Below are 16,828 nucleotides of genomic sequence, written 5' to 3'. Positions count from 1 at the left end.
TTTTTTTTTTTTTACAATTTCAATAATGTATCCATGTTTGAGAAACATGTGATAGTTAAAGATTATCATGTTATCTATATTGTTATTGTCATGGGATACTATGATTTCTATGGTTTTGTCAGGGATAGGTGTTTAATACACAAAACATTTTTTTCTTAAACATTCCTTAGATGTACAGTATTTCATAAAATAATTGCTGTAGATTCCCAGCAGAAGATCCAGATTGCACTGAGGCAAATCAGGATAACAGTGAGCAGCAGAATCATGTGCCCCTTCATGTGATATTGATACATTTTTTAAGTCTTGAAGAAAAACATTTTTATTATGAGTATAGCACAGAACTACATGAAGGACTCCCCTACTTGCACATTATCAGTTTAGCTCACACTCATCTTAGCGCACCATCAGCTTAAAGGGATCATTTAACCAAAAAATGTCTCCCCCTTAATTTTTCCAAATAATCAATTTTTTCTGCTGGAGTGTATTGAAGTGTTTACAAGTAGCTAGTTTACTCTTATTTCAACATTTGAAATAGCTGATTTATCCTTTGGTATCCCCGTCTATACTTTACGTTTTATTGACAGGCTATGTAAACACAGCCAGCAGACGAAATGACACTCCCAGTGTGGGGTAGAAGAGATTACAAATACAATTATAATTTCTCAAACATTTCATACTCTGAAGATGGTATAACAAGTCATTAGAAATACATTAAAGGAAAAACTATTTTACTGTATACTGTCACGTGATTTCTGAAATTAATTTTACTGCACACCCCCAGAGAAATGTATAATGTGAGAGATTTAGCTGTCCGACGTGCAGATGGTTGCCCTCCCTAAATTATCGCTCAATCTGTAGAGAAATAACTTTTTCAACAAAAATAGAAGCGGTATTATTCACGCTTGAGCTGTGTTAATGCACAAAAATATTAACATTTTTGCACCCCACTTGTAATCTTAGCCTATATTTGTGGTGTATTTAGTTTTTGTGATGATCTGGATACCAGTAATTCTGCACCCCACTGGACTACTAGGATAATTGATTAAAAAAAATAAAAAAATCTGTAGAGTATTGGAATGGATGGCAAAATGCCATAGAACTTTCATTATCTACTTGTATTTGTTTATAAAAATCAAAAACAGGGTACACTCCTCCTAAATGCCATTGCCAACCTGTACCATACTACAACTGACCTCATCTTCATAATTGTTTATATACTGTACATTGTACCTCTAAGTATTCTCAAAGATCTATTTTATCTGTTGGGGTGTATTACATTTTTTTGTAAATAGCTTATTTACTTGGGATGGGCAAATGTTTTGCAACATTGGAAAAATCTAACAGATTTTAATATATTTGTTTGTTTTGATTTTCAAACATACTTGTTTTTAATTTCAAATGTTTGTACAACATATTTGTTTGTAAGTCATTTAATGCAATAGTATTTCTAATGCTCTCTTTAAATGTAATGTTTTATTAAACTTTTTCTAACTCAAATGTGGCATAATTTGAATTTATATATTTATAATAGTATTTCTAATGCCCTCTATAAATGTAATATTCAAATTATGTAATATTCGAAATAGAAATATTTGAATTAATATATATTTTTGTTTATTATGTACCAATTTACTAAATACCCTACCACATAAACTACTGAACTAGTTCTGAATAGTATTTGTTAAATCAAATGATACATTCGAAATTTCGAATGTGGATATTTGATCTAATTATGAACATTTGAAAACTAAAGTAGCATTTGAAAACCGGAAAAAACATTCGATTACTGAATTTGAATGGAATTATACTGTTATCATACTCACCTTCCCTTAATATTTACCCTTATTATTTTTATTATTTAAAATAGCTGCCTTGGCCTGTTGAAACCACCACCTATACTGAAAATATAGAGTCAGCAGCAGAAACCAATCCCTCAATGAGGGGAGGGTTCCGTCAATTTGAAAGGGTATTTATGCAGGAATTATGAATGCATTGAAATCTTATTAGCTGAAAACATTAACCTTATAACCCTTTCTTCATTACCGTTATTGTCTAAATTAAATATTATTCTTTATATATTATTATTATTATTATTTAAATTTTTTGTTTTACAGAATAAGGCTCCCGACGTCTACTGTAATTTTTTTTATATAATGTATTTCTTATTATTTAATAATAAATACCATAAACTTATTGTATTTATTCATTTTTTTATGCTACTTCTGCTGTCTTTACATATTGCGTGTGGAAGTCTCTTACAGAAATCACAATTTATGTACTATGAACTTGACATTAAAATAAAAATTACAATTTTAACCTACAATAATGCACAAAAAAATAAAAACTTACTTATGTGTTTGTGTATTTATTAATGTAGGAAATAACTTTATCTCGGATCACAGACCTACCATTCAAAAAATAATAAATAATAATTTGATTTAATGTATGATCTAGTTTCATTGTGAAATTTATTAAATGATTGAATTGCTAATGCAAGTGTGTCTTAAGAATATAGAGATCATTTTTAAAATATAATGTATTTGTTGCTACTCTAGTAGACTTGCAAACAAATGGATTAAATATTAACATATTAACAAAAAAAGCCATAATGCTAAATTAATATTTTAGGTTTGTTAATACCAACGTATTTTTACGTTTTCATGATTAACTTGGGAAAAATGGAATATGGAAATCAAACTTTTATGAAAGACTTTATACTACTAGGATTTTCCAAGGAACTGAATACGAGGATTCTATTATTTATTGTATTTTTATTCATGTATATATTTACTTTGTTTGGAAACATTTCTTTAATACTTACTGTTTTAGCCAGTCCTAATTTGCATAATCCAATGTATTATTATCTCTGCAATCTATCATTGTTGGATTTGTGTTTTACCTCTGTAAATGTTCCCAAATTTTTAAAAGATTTAATTTCAATAGAGCAGAGGATCTCATACACTGGGTGTATGATACAAATGTATGCTGGCCTTTTCTTAGGAGAAACAGAAGGAATACTCCTTGCGGTAATGGCGTATGATCGTTATGCAGCAATATGTCACCCCTTACGTTACAGAGTCATTATGAGCTTGAAGACTTGCAAAAAACTGACATTCTCTGTATGGCTTGTAAGTCTTTTACTGGTGGTTCCTTCCTCTATATTAAAACCCATAAAGTTCTGCACAGAAAATAAAATTAATCATGTAGTTTGTGAGATTTTAGCAGTTTTAAAGTTATCATGTGAAGAAACCTCTTTTTATAACTCTGCGTTTCCTATTGCAAGTCTTTTTACTCTACTAACACCATTTATATTCATCTTGGCGTCTTATATTTGTATAATGTCATCCATAATAAAGATTCATTCTGCTAGTAGTAATAGTAAAGTATTTTCTACCTGTGCTTCACATCTCGCAACTGTAGCAATGTTCTATGGAACAAGTATGTCTATGTATATGGGGCAAAAAAATATCAAATCATCTATTACGTTGAAAACATCAAACCATGAAAAATTTATTTCTGTTATTTATGGTGTTGTAGCACCATTGTTAAACCCCATAATATACAGTTTAAGAAATAATGAAGTTAAAGAAGCTGTAAGGAAAATTGTGGTCAGACATACTGTATGGCAGATTAAATAACATATGAGCTTTAGAGATGTACAATGCAATGTTGTTTACTGCATGAGAAATTATTCAAATCATTATAAAAGATTTTCATTGAGAATAATACGATTTGCTGCCAGTGAGCAGGGGGTGACTTTTGACAAGCGTTTCACCAGAAATGCTTGTGCAATGATAAATGCGGACAGCATTTCATATTTAGACTTCCTGTTACGCCAATGCCTACTGAGAGTAAATTACTGATCATTTTCAAGATTAATAGAATATGCTATACATTAAAATTGTGACCTTTTCATAAATGGAATATCATAATATAATTATATTTCACACAACCAGTGGATGAACAGTACATACAGCGCACATTTAGTGAGTGACCTATTTTATAACTGCCCATAATTGGTCACAGACAGTAGGGATGGGCGAATGTTTCGCAACATTCGAAAAATGAAACAAATTTTAACACATTCGTTCTTTCGAATCGAATTTCGAATGTTTACATAACATTCTAACATTCGATTTCCGAATGTTTGGTTTTGATTTTTACGATTACATTCGAAAATATTCTTTTCGAAAAATTTGAATTTATGTTTATAATAGTATTTCTAATGCTTTCTTTAAATGTAATATTAGAATTATGCAATATTCAAATTCAAAAAATTTGAATTTATATGTTTGTAATAGTATTTCTAATGCTTTCTTTAAATGTAATATTAGAGTTATGCAATATTCTATATAGAAACATTCGAAATTATATATTTGTATCTATTAATGTATCAATTTACTAGATTTCCTCCCTACCACATGAACTATTGAACTTCTGAATAGTATTTGTTAAATAGAATGTTAAATTCGAAATTTCGAATGTGGACATTCGATATAATTATAAACATTCAAATTCGAAAGTGACATTCGAAAACTGTAAATAGCATTCGATTAGAAAATTTTTAAGAATATTTGTTCTTCTCAACATTCGGATTTATAATTCAAATTTCGGTAATAACATTCGTTCTAACATTCGAAATTCGGAAATTTACACATTCGCCCATCCCTAATAGACAGTCACAAAATAGAAATGAACCAAAGTTACAAGGCGGCTCCCTTTTATTTGTAGACAAGAAATCTTTAAACATATTTTCTTGAACGTTGACGAATGAAACGTTTATAAAAAAAAACCCTCTAAATATTATTCTAAGACTAATATTTTATTTCAATGCATCATCATATCTAACATTTATTTATTGTTTAATGTCAAATTTTTATATTTAGAACTTCATACAAAAGTCCCTTTAATATTAACTTTCTCAAATCAATCATACTTTGACTTTGATTATGTTAATTCTGATCAAAGCAATGTTTTTTCGCCTATTACAATATTAATAAAGTGAAATATGTGGAGATATATTGAATACATCAACCATAGTCCACTTGTTTTGGCATCTTTGTGCCTCATTCTGGGCTCGATGATTGAAAGCTCTCTCGGCTGGTGAGATTATTAAAGAATGCTCGCCAGTCCTATTTCCCTGGTGGAATAATCTAAAGCAATTTTTTACCCTGAAAACAGGGTGTCTCACTAAGGGGCGTATACTGCATTTTCATATGAAATGTGCACAATAAAATTCGTATTTTAAACATCATACAAAACAAATATTTGAACCATTTAAACAAAAATAAGCTGAGAATATTGTATTGTTAAGGTACATAAAAAATCGTAACAAACTTCTTCACCAAAAATCCTATTTTAACAAAAACGTAAAATTTGTATTTCATTTACACAAGAATATATTGTAGTAAATATGCACAGTGTAAATTGTAATTTTGGTATAAGAATTACACAGAAATTTATATTAATAAATACAAGATGCAAGGTTTTATTGTTTTTTTAAAAAAATGGGGTGAACATGGGCGTTCCGTGGGCGTATATAAAAATGTCTCTCTAATCTCAGCATATTTCTGTAAAAATTTTCGCACTACAGACCTCACAGTTTTTTCTCGCCAACTAAAAGATGGCAAGCTTTTCACAAAACAATATGAATACTTAAAGGGACATTAAACACTAAATACATGCTAGATAGAATGATGCATTCAAAGAAAAGATTAGTCCATAACTAACATGTAGATGTATTTTTTTTAAAGTTTCATTAGTTGTTTAAAAAGTGACAAAATAAGTGTAAAGTTTTAGTGTCTATAAAACACTGGGAGCTGCCATGTTGTAACTTGTGTTACCTTCTCTGCTGTGACCAATTAGAGACAGTTATAAATAGGTCACTAGAGTGTGCAGCCAATGGTTGTGCTGGGTTTAACAGTGTTCTGCACTTCCATTTCTAACAGGAACTGAAAAGCTCACAATTTCAGAATGGAATTACAGGCAAAGAGGACAAAATAAATAATGAAAGTGTATTGCAGAGTTGTTTTATATATACAATTTGTCATTTTATATAACCATCTCAAAGTGTTTAATGTCCCTTTAATACCCTAATAGAAAAACACATGCATATGGAAATATAGGCGAATGTAAGATGCTATATGCAGATAGCAGCATAATGTGATTTATATGGCTGCAGGATTGAATTTGTAAAGTGCGCCCTCCTGCTTACTACTAACTTCGCTCTAAAGAGCTATCCAGCGAGCTCCATTACTTTACATAGGAGCCATCTCGCCACTTGCAGAAAAAGCCCCTTTTTTATCATTCAACCAGGACAGTCCTCCAACAGTCGGCGAAAAAACTAGGTTTGATCTGGCAAAGTTTATATCATCTAGCCCTCAGTTTCCTTTTTTATGGTTTAGTTTGAACTCAAGTCAAGCATTTAATCTTTTTGATATATTATTAAAGTGGTATTTTTAGATGAGAATCATCATGTATTCCTTAACAGTCCAGAATTTCATGATATGATAGTGAATCACATGAGAAATAATCGCTAACAGGTGGTATATTGCAATTGGTTACTATACTAACCTTCCTCTATCACCCATCATTTAAAGGGACATTAAACCCAATTTTTTTCTATCATGATTCAGATATAACATACAATTTTAATCAACTTTCCAATTTACTTTTATTATGTTATCCTTCATTCTCTTGGTATGCTTTATTAAAGAATCAACAATGCACTACTGGTAGCCAACTAAGCATATCTGGTGAGCAAATGTAAAGAGGTATATTTGTGTAAACACTAATCAGGATCTAGCTCTCAGCCTCTGAGCCTACCTAGGTATGCTCTTTAACAAAGGAAGTCAAGATAACAAAACAAAGTAGATCATAGAAGTAAATTGGAGAAAAAAAAATTGTATGATCTGTCTGATTCATAAAGGAAACTTTTTGAGTCTTATGTCTATTTAAATAAATGTATTTTTCATCATGTTTTTTTTATTTAAATATACATATTTTTACAATTGTTAGTAATATTGTAAAATTGGAGGCTTATATGGGCCAAACAGACTGTCTATAGCTGGTAATGTTAAGCACTCAAATATTTAATAATAAGTTAGCAACCTAGTGGCATTACATCTAGTATATATCATATTATAAAAAAGTTATTTCATTTTAAATGATAAATAACACAACAATGGTTTAATGAGTGAAATAATTAACCTACGCCATACTGAAGATTCCCAATATAGGGAGAAACAGTCATTTTAAATAGTTTACTGACATTTTTTTTTTTTTTTAAATATTTCATTTATTTCCAGCACTTATTACAGCAACACAATAAATACGGTACTTCAAGGTTACAAAGTGTAATAATAGATAGTGCTACCCCAACAGTACTGGGTTTTCATAGTACATTTCTCTTAGACTTTACATTCCCTCCCCTTCCCCTCTTCATCAATTGTTTCCTATTATGCTCATCTTAAATTCAACTACAAATTCGATTTAAATTTAAAGAAACTCACTAACGAAAACAGTAACAGAATATTAAGTTTCATAAATTCCATTGCTTCTCTCTCCTCTGGGAGGATAGGACTATGTCCCTTCCTGGGTTTGTTGAGAGTTCTTAACAGTCCATGTACCAAGTATTATAAAAAAAGGCGATTCCATCAGGGGTGTGAGTCTCTTGATGGTCAACTGTCTAGCTATAATAACATTTCTCCCTGCAATCCTATTTCACTATACTCATTCTGAGAGTCTACCCTCCCTAATCTCACCTCAGGCACTCCCCAGGCTCCTCTCACCTCCTCCTCTTGAGCTCTGCCTCGAACTCTAGCAGTCCATACAATACTTTAGTGGAAGATGTTCCAGCTTCCCCGCAGTTGGGCATTAAGTATATACTCAGAGTCTTTGAATGGGTAGATAATCTGCTTCTGGTGTGATAAACTCAGGCTATTAATGAAGGGTTCCTACGTTGTGATAAACTGTTTCGTCCTTGTCAATATGTCTCCCTGTGTGTCTATTTGTTCATAGATCATTTGTTTTTGTAATGACTCCTTGAGATGCACTAGGCTCGGTACTACTGGTGTCAGCCAATGTTTGAAGATAAGTTTCCTAGCCTGCAGTATTGTATTGTGAATAAACCTAGTGTGCTCTCGTGTTTCTATCTGTGTGTGCAGGAATAGTACCACCTCTTCTGTCAACACCATTCGGTTCCCCAAGATATTCTCCAACCCCCTTCTCGTCATTCCCCAGAATTTTGTTAACTTTGGGCATTCCCATAGCATATGTAGGATGTTTGGATTGGGGTGTGAACATTTTGGGCAGAGGCCGGAAGCCTCGGGGTTCCATTTATGGAGCATTTTGGGTGTGATGTAGGTGTTATGCATCAACCTAGTGTGTGATTCACGTATATCGTTTGATAGAGACGCTTGTCTCAATTTTGCAAAGCTCTGTTCAATACATTGTTCAGTAGTCAACTGTCCGGTCAGTGTGGTCCATGTTTTCTGCAGATGTGATTTGGTGTCCTCATTTAATGTCATCTGGAGGGTGGTGTAAACGTGAGTTATAGAGGTCGCCCCTCCTTTTGTTAGTGTTAATAGTTTATAAATGTCGCTTTTGATTTCAGGCATGTCTCCAGATCTTAACAGATCCTGTACGTAGTGTCTCATCTGGAGGAAAGCAAACTGGTGTTTGTTTGGTATATTAAATTCTTTTTGAAGGTCCTTAAAGGATTTTACCATCCCACCACTATCCGATATCACATGTTTCAGAGTCGTAGCCCCCCACTCCGCCCATTGCTGAAAGGGTCTGGTGGTGAATCCTGCCGGAAAATCCGGGTTGCCCTGTAATGGAAGATATATAGTGTGTCTGTGTGAGGTCCCTAGAGCCTTACAAATCTTTCACCATGCCCTTATTGGGTGGTGTATAAGCGTCACCTCTTTCGCTATGGGATCAAGTTGTGCCCGTGTCATATGTGGTAGCATTTTGAGGGACCATGGCCTGATAATCTCCGATTCAAGTGTCTGATTGGTGAACTGTCCCCTATCTAGGAACCAGTCCATTACATACTTAGCCAGGGCTGCCCAGTTGTAGTGCTCAATATTTGGAAGTCCAAACCCTCCCATTGCAGGCGCACATGTCATTTTACGGTGGCTAATTCTGTGTTTTTTCCCTTTCCACAAAAAGTGTAATATATCTCTGTTCAAACTAATGAGGTCCTGTTTGTGTAAAAGTTCTGGGAGCATTTGTATAGGATACAGCAGCTTTGGGAACAGTATCATTTTAACCAAGCCCACTCTCCCCGACAAAGTCAGTGGTAAAGTGGACCAGTTCCGTAACAGTCTACGCAGCTCTTTGAATAGTGGTCGGTAATTGATCTCATACCATTGGGCAGGATCTTTTGATAAAGTAATACCCAAGTATTTAAATGTGTTGGTCACTATTTTAAATTTATCCCGAAGGGGTATCGTGGGATCTCTATCTCGCAGCCACAATAGTTCTGACTTATCTTTGTTAATGCAGTAACCTGAGATCGCACTAAATTTGTCTATAATTTGCATTATTATGGGAAGGTTTCTTCTGGGGTTTTGCGTGTATAGGAGCATATCATCTGCAAAGAGCGATATGTGAATAGTCTCCCTGCCTATTGTTAAGCCTTCTGTGTCCTCCCTGATTTTTATTGCGAGTGGCTCTAGTGCGAGGTCAAAAAGGAGCGGAGACAGGGGGCACCCCTGCCTCGTACCCCTCATGAGCGAGAAAGGCCTGGATGGGGTGCCATTAACCAGTATCGCTGCCTGAGGTTTATTATAGATAGCCTCTGTAGCCCTCACAAAAGCTCCTTGTATCCCAAACCTGCCTAGCGTGGTGAACAAGTGGTCCCATAGAATCTTATCGAACGCTTTTTCTGCGTCCACTAGTATCAAACAGGCATCAACATTGCCATGGGTCTGGTCAATATATCCCCCCCCCACATAGTGTGAGAGTATCAACTGTAGCTTTCTCATATTCTTAACTGAGGATCTACCCTACACGAACCCAGTCTGGTCTTCATGGACCAGCGATGGGAGTGTCTCTGCCAGTCTATTAGCTAATATTTTGGTGAACAGCTTGTAGTCCGAATTAAGTAAGGAAATTGGGCGGTACGATGATGTTATGAGTGGGTCTCTCCCTGGTTTGGGGATGACAGTTATATTAGCCTCCGTGAATCTGTTTGATAATTTTGCCTTTCCTTCCAGGATAGCGTTATAGAATAGTGTGAGGGTGTCTGATATCTCTCCCTTTGCCATTTTATAGAATTCCCTGGGTAGGCCATCCGGTCCTGGGGTTTTCTCTAGGGGCATAGCGTCAATGGATCTAATTACCTCTTGGGGATGTATTGGGGCGTTTAGTTTATCTCTTTGCTCTACATCTAACTGCGGAAGGTTGATATCTTTCCAGAAGTTTTATTTCCTTTCTACATCTACACCCTGAGCCCCATATAAGTTAGAGTAATAGTCTGTGAATGCTTTGTGTATGTCTGATTCCTGTGTGAGTATCCTGTCCTTTTCTCTTATGGCTGTAATAACATTAGGTTATCTATCTAACTTTGTAATTTTTGCTAGTAGTTTCCCTGTGCGATTACCATAACGATAAAACTTGGCTTGTAAGCGGTTCTGAGCAGAAACTGAGGTCTGTATTAATTAGGAGTCCCTAAGGCCCTTAACGTCTTTTTATTTAGTCCTATTTTGCTCTGTTGGATGTCGCAGATATCAGTTTCTGGCATTCAAAAGCTGGCGCAAAAGTAGTTCACCCCTTGCTTTACGTGATTTAGTCAGTCGTGCAGCGTATTCTGTCACCACCCCTCTCAAAACAGCCTTAGCTGATTCCCAAAACAATGATATGTCGTTCAAGTGCTTTATGTTCAACTCTTTATATGCTAACCATTCTCCTATTAAGTGTTTCTGGAGATTTAGGTCATGATAAAGATGTGTGGGAAACCTCCATCTGCGAGTCTGTCTATCTGTTCGGTCAGTGTCTAGCTCCAGTGTGACTGGCGCATGATCTGAAATGGCTATGGGGTCTATGCGTATCGCCTTAACTTTAGGGCAAAGGTGTCTGGAGATCAAAAAATAATCGATACGGGAGAGAGTAGTTTTGGAGGGCTGTAAACATGTGTAGTCTCTTGTGTCCTAGTTTTTTTCTCTCCAAATATCTGCAAGTGTGTAATGATTAAATGTTTTCCCTAGAAGTAGAGAGAAAACTAAATGTAAGGACCTCAACTGCAGGGTTAATTATATGTGTAGGATGGGAAATGGTGAGCACTACTTAGAAAGGGGGGACAGGAGAGTAACATTTGTAGTGCTCTTTCATTCCCCTTTCAGATAATATGCGGTAATGCTGATTTAACAACTGAGATGGGAGAATTTTACTTCTTTGCACGGAGTAAATCAGCTTAACCGTAATGTGAGTAACAGAAGAGATAAATAGTACTATTTAACTTAAGAAGTTTTTTAATCTACATTTGTCTAATTCTAATCCTAGGTTGTAGATGACAAAAAGTTAAGTGTGAACAATATGAGGATTTGTTAAGTAGACAATACGTTAGCAATAGTTTGGACACAGAAAATATAAGATATCTTGTTTCCACATAATTAACTTAAATAAGAGATTCCGGAAAGCTTCCCAAGTTAAACTGTTGGTAGGTCACTTACCGGTAAGGACTGTTTAGTTAGACTGGGTGAAGTCCGGTAGTGAGATGGGACACTGTCTGTAGCGAAGTTGCGGCTAGTAGGTATAGAAGAGAGCCGATGCCGAGTGCACTTCCGGTGGCATGTGACGTCACACGAGAGGCGGTTGAGGCGGAAATTTCTGACAGCGGTCAGAGTCGAAGTTGTTTGTAGCTTGAGTGTAGCTGCTGTGAGTAGGCGGCACAATACCAAGCATTTAGGATAAGGTGAGTTAACCATTTATAGGATAGAAAAGAGGAGTGTCGAATTAGGTGCAAAGACGTAGAGAACAAAACGTCACAAAGAGAACAAGGTCTGACAGAAAATATGACAGGATCCCCCACCATAAGATCAACTCCGGGGATCAGGACCAGGGCGCTCGGGGTGGTGCCTATGAAACTGGGCAAGGAGACGGGGAGCAGAGAGGTTAGCAGCTGGTTCCCAAGAATCCTCAGAGTCCAGATAACCCTTCCAATGTATCAAATACTGCAAAGTCCCCTTAGGATACGGGAGTCAAGGATTCTGTGAACCTCATACTCATCTTGTGGCACGGGTAATGAAGGTAGATGAAGATCTTGTACCGTATGTTGCCGTAGAGAACGATAGGGTTTGAGAAGGGATACATGAAAAGTAGGATGAGTTCTCATATGAGGTGGCAATGTTAGGGTTACAGCATTTGTATTAACTATCTTCTCAATAGGGAATGGCCCTATGTAGGTAGAGGAGAATTTCTTGGAGGGGAATGGTAGACGGAGGTTACGAGTAGAAAGCCATACGTAATCACCAAGTCGATAATCCGGAGATGGTAAACGTCTCTTATCGTAGTGTTTATATCTATCCTTGGCAAGCTTTATGTTCTCAGTTGTTAAAGCAAAAGCATCCGAAATAGTGTTTATCAGTTCATTCACTACAGGACAGGTATTTTGGTTTCCACTCTGCCAATGAAACGTGGGATGGAATCCGTAGTTGATGAAGAAAGGTGAGGCTTTGGTGGTGTTGTGGTATGTGTTATTAAAAGCGAACTCAGCAGATGGTAGAAGATCCACCCAGTTGTCCTGACGGGCTGATATGAAACAGCGAAGATATTGTTCAATCCATTGATTGGTCCTCTCTGTTTGACCATTAGTCTGTGGATGAAATGAAGTACTCAGGCGCCTGGTGATACGTAGAGTGTGGCATAATTCTCTCCAGAGCCTGCTGGTAAATTGGCTTCCTCTATCAGAGGTTATAGTGTTAGGAAGTCCATGTAATTTGAAGACATGGGAGAGAAGTAAGGTGACTGTCTCAAGTGTAGTGGGTAGTTTATGATACGGAATAAAATGAGCCATCTTACTGAAAAGATCTACAACGACTAGGATAGTGTTTTGTTTCTTAGATGCTGGTAGATCTACAATGAAGTCAAGGGCAATATCTGTCCAAGGACGTTCCGGAGTGGGTAATGGTATCAGTTTTCCTGAAGGAGAGGTCCTTGAGAATTTTGAAACAGCACAAACCTTACATGAATTCACAAAAAGAGCTGTATCAGTCAAGAGGTTAGGCCACCAGAAAAACCGAGTAACAAGTTCTTGTGTCTTGTTGATGCCAGGATGTCCAACTAGAACTGAATCATGAAGTGTGCTTAAGACTTGCTGTCTAAGGGCTGGGGGTACGTAGACTTGATCATGGCGATAGTATAACCCATCGGCGTGTTGAGTTAAGGCAGTTTTGGGTAGAGTGGTGTCTTTTCTTTGTTCATCTTTGAAGGTGTTTACATGTGTTACGGAGAGTCCTATAAAATGTTCCAGAGGAATAAGAGAGAATTCTTCAGGAGGTATAAGTGGCTGAGGAAATTGGCGAGAAAGAGCATCAGCTTTTTTGTTCCTAGAAGCAGGTCTGTACGTGATAAGATAGTTGAATCGGGCAAGAAATAAGTTCCAACGCACCTGTCTTGAAGAAAGTGTCAGATTGCTTTTGAGGTATTCCAAGTTTTTGTGGTCAGTATATATCAGGATTGGTATTTCAGTACCCTCGAGTAGGTGTCTCCAGTGTTCCAAAGATGCCTTAATGGCCAATAGCTCCTTATTCCCTATGGGGTAATTCAATTCAGGAGGGGTCATAACCCTGGAATAGAAGGCTACTGGATGAAGAGGTTCTGTGGTTGTTTGTCTTTGGGACAATATAGCCCCTAGTGCGTGATTGGAGGCATCTACCTCAAGAATGAATTGGAGTTTAGGGTCCTGGTAACGTAGAATTGGAGCTGATGTGAATGTAGACTTTAGGAAATCAAACAGTTGTTGTAATTCTTGATTCCATATGAACCGTCCCTCTTTCTTAGTGAGGTTAGTTAGTGGTCTGGTTAGGGCGGCAAAATCTTTTATAAATTTGCGGTAGAAGTTAGCAAAGCCCATGAACCTCTGGACATCCTTCTTAGTCGTAGGTGGTGGCCAGTCAAGGATAGCAGCCACCTTATTACCTTCCATTTGTATACCATCTGGCGTGATTTCATAGCCCAGGAAATTGATCTTTTGTGAGTGGAAAATACACTTTTCTAATTTCACATAGAGTGAATTATCCCTAAGACGTGTCAGGATAATTTTAACGTGTTTTATATGTTCCTCGAGTGTGGGAGAGTATATTAGAATGTCATCGAGGTAAATGACTACAAAGAGGTCCAGCAAGTCCCTGAAAATATCATTAATAAAATATTGAAAAGTGGCAGGGGCATTGCATAGGCCAAAAGGCATTACAGTGTATTCGTATAAACCATAACGAGTACGAAAAGCTGTCAGCCACTCATGTCCTGATTTGATACAAACTAAATTATAGGCACCTCTGAGGTCCAATGTAGTGTAGAAGGCTGCATCTTTCAATCTGTCTATAAGTTGCGGTATCAAGGGTAGGGGGTATCTATTTTTTATGGTTCGCTTGTTCAGTTCCCTATAGTCTATGATCGGCCTGAGAGACTGATCTTTGTTTCTAACAAAGAATATCCCAGCACCTGCTGGAGAGGTGGAGGGACGTATGGAGTCTTTTTGTAGATTTTCTTTTAAATAAGACTTGAGATGTTGCAATTCAGAATCAGACAAGGGGAATATATGGCATAAGGGATATCTACCCCTGGCAGTAGGTCTATAGGGCAGTCATACACCCTGTGGGGTGGTAAAACCTCTGAGTCCTTTTTGCTGAAGACATCAGAGAATTGAGTATATTCTTTTGGTACTGTGATAGGTTCCATGATAAGTAACTGTTCATGGAAAAGGCAATTGTCCTTGCAATAGGAAGAATTAAACAGAATGGTAGAATTTGACCAAATGATTGTAGGATCATGTTTTTTGAACCATTGAATCCCTAAGATGACAGGATATAGAGGTGATGGTATGACATCAAAAGTGGCAAATTCAGTATGATGTGTATCAGTGGTAATGCGTAGTGGGATGGTGTGATGTGTTATTGGGCCAGAGGAAATTTCTTTACCATCTACAAAACGAAGGAGACTTGGTTTTAACTTTTTAAGCAGTGGTATTTTATTTAAGTGTACATAGTCTTGGTCAATGTAGTTGTGGCTGGCACCAGAATCAAGTATTGCTTGGAGACTCCAGTCGCTGATGTTCCCACTGCAACAGAATAGGTAGGGAGCAATGGTTAGTTTGTGAATGTTTTAGAGAAAAGCATATTTGTACTTTCCTATGCTTACCATTCTTACGTTGCAGTTGGGTACATTCTCTGATAGTATGATCCATTCCTCCACAGTACATGCATAAGTCGTTTGCCTTACGCCTGAGTTTCTCCTGAGGGGTTAAGGGTCCCCTTATGAAGCCAAGTTCCATTGGGACTGTAGAGGACTTGGTAGTAGACTTAGATGAGGTCGTGGGAGTGTTATAAACCTGTGGAATTCTTTGCACAGTGTCAGAGTAACGTCTTTCAGTCCGTCGCTCTCTAATGCGTCTATCTAAAGTTATAGATAAATCAATAAGTTGGTCAAGAGTGTCAGGTAGAGGTTGTCTGGCAAGTTCGTCCTTTAAGGCATCAGACAAGCCCAAGCGGAATTGGTTACGCAAGGACAAGTCGTTCCAGAGGGTATCACTGGACCACTTTTTAAAGTCGGTTATATATTCTTCGACCTGTCTCTTATTTTGGCGAAGGGATCGCATGGCAGTCTCAGCTGAGAGCTGTTTGAAAGGGTCGTCGTAAAGTTGAGCCATAGCCTTAAAAAATTGCTCAAGTGAGTAAAGTATTGGGTCATTTGTCTCAAAAAAAAGGTTAGCCCATATACGGGGTTCCCCACGTAAATAAGATATAGTGGTAAGAACTTTTAAGTGGTCATTGGGGTAGGTTTTTGGTTTTAACTGAAAGTATAGGTAGCAAGAATTTTTAAATTCTCTGAATTCGTTTCGGTTATCTGAAAAAGGTTGAGGGGGGTTGGGTTGTGGCTCGTGAGAACTTAAAGTGACCTTAAGTGTGTCAATTTTGTCATTAATGTACTGTTTAAGAGATGTATTCTCTGTTTGTAGGGCTGTCATTCCCTTTGCTAAATTGTCCACGGTCTGTGTGAGTGCCTCCACATGGGAGATTAATCCTGCTGGGTCCATGATCAAAAGGGCTTGGTATTATTGTAATGATTAAATGTTTTCCCTAGAAGTAGAGAGAAAACTAAATGTAAGGACCTCAACTGCAGGGTTAATTATATGTGTAGGATGGGAAATGGTGAGCACTACTTAGAAAGGGGGGACAGGAGAGTAACATTTGTAGTGCTCTTTCATTCCCCTTTCAGATAATATGCGGTAATGCTGATTTAACAACTGAGATGGGAGAATTTTACTTCTTTGCACAGAGTAAATCAGCTTAACCGTAATGTGAGTAACAGAAGAGATAAATAGTACTATTTAACTTAAGAAGTTTTTTTAATCTACGTTTGTCTAATTCTAATCCTAGGTTGTAGATGACAAAAAGTTAAGTGTGAACAATATGAGGATTTGTTAAGTAGACAATACGTTAGCAATAGTTTGGACACAGAAAATATAAGATATCTTGTTTCCACATAATTAACTTAAATAATTCCGGAGATTCCGGAAAGCTTCCCAAGTTAAACTGTTGGTAGGTCACTTAACGGTAAGGACTGTTTAGTTAGACCGGGTGAAGTCCGGTAGTGAGATGGG

The sequence above is a fragment of the Bombina bombina genome, chromosome 4 (assembly GCF_027579735.1).
Source record: "Bombina bombina isolate aBomBom1 chromosome 4, aBomBom1.pri, whole genome shotgun sequence".
NCBI lineage: Eukaryota > Metazoa > Chordata > Amphibia > Anura > Bombinatoridae > Bombina > Bombina bombina.
The sequence above is the reverse complement of the archived record's forward strand: the minus strand, read 5'-3'. Positions refer to the sequence as shown.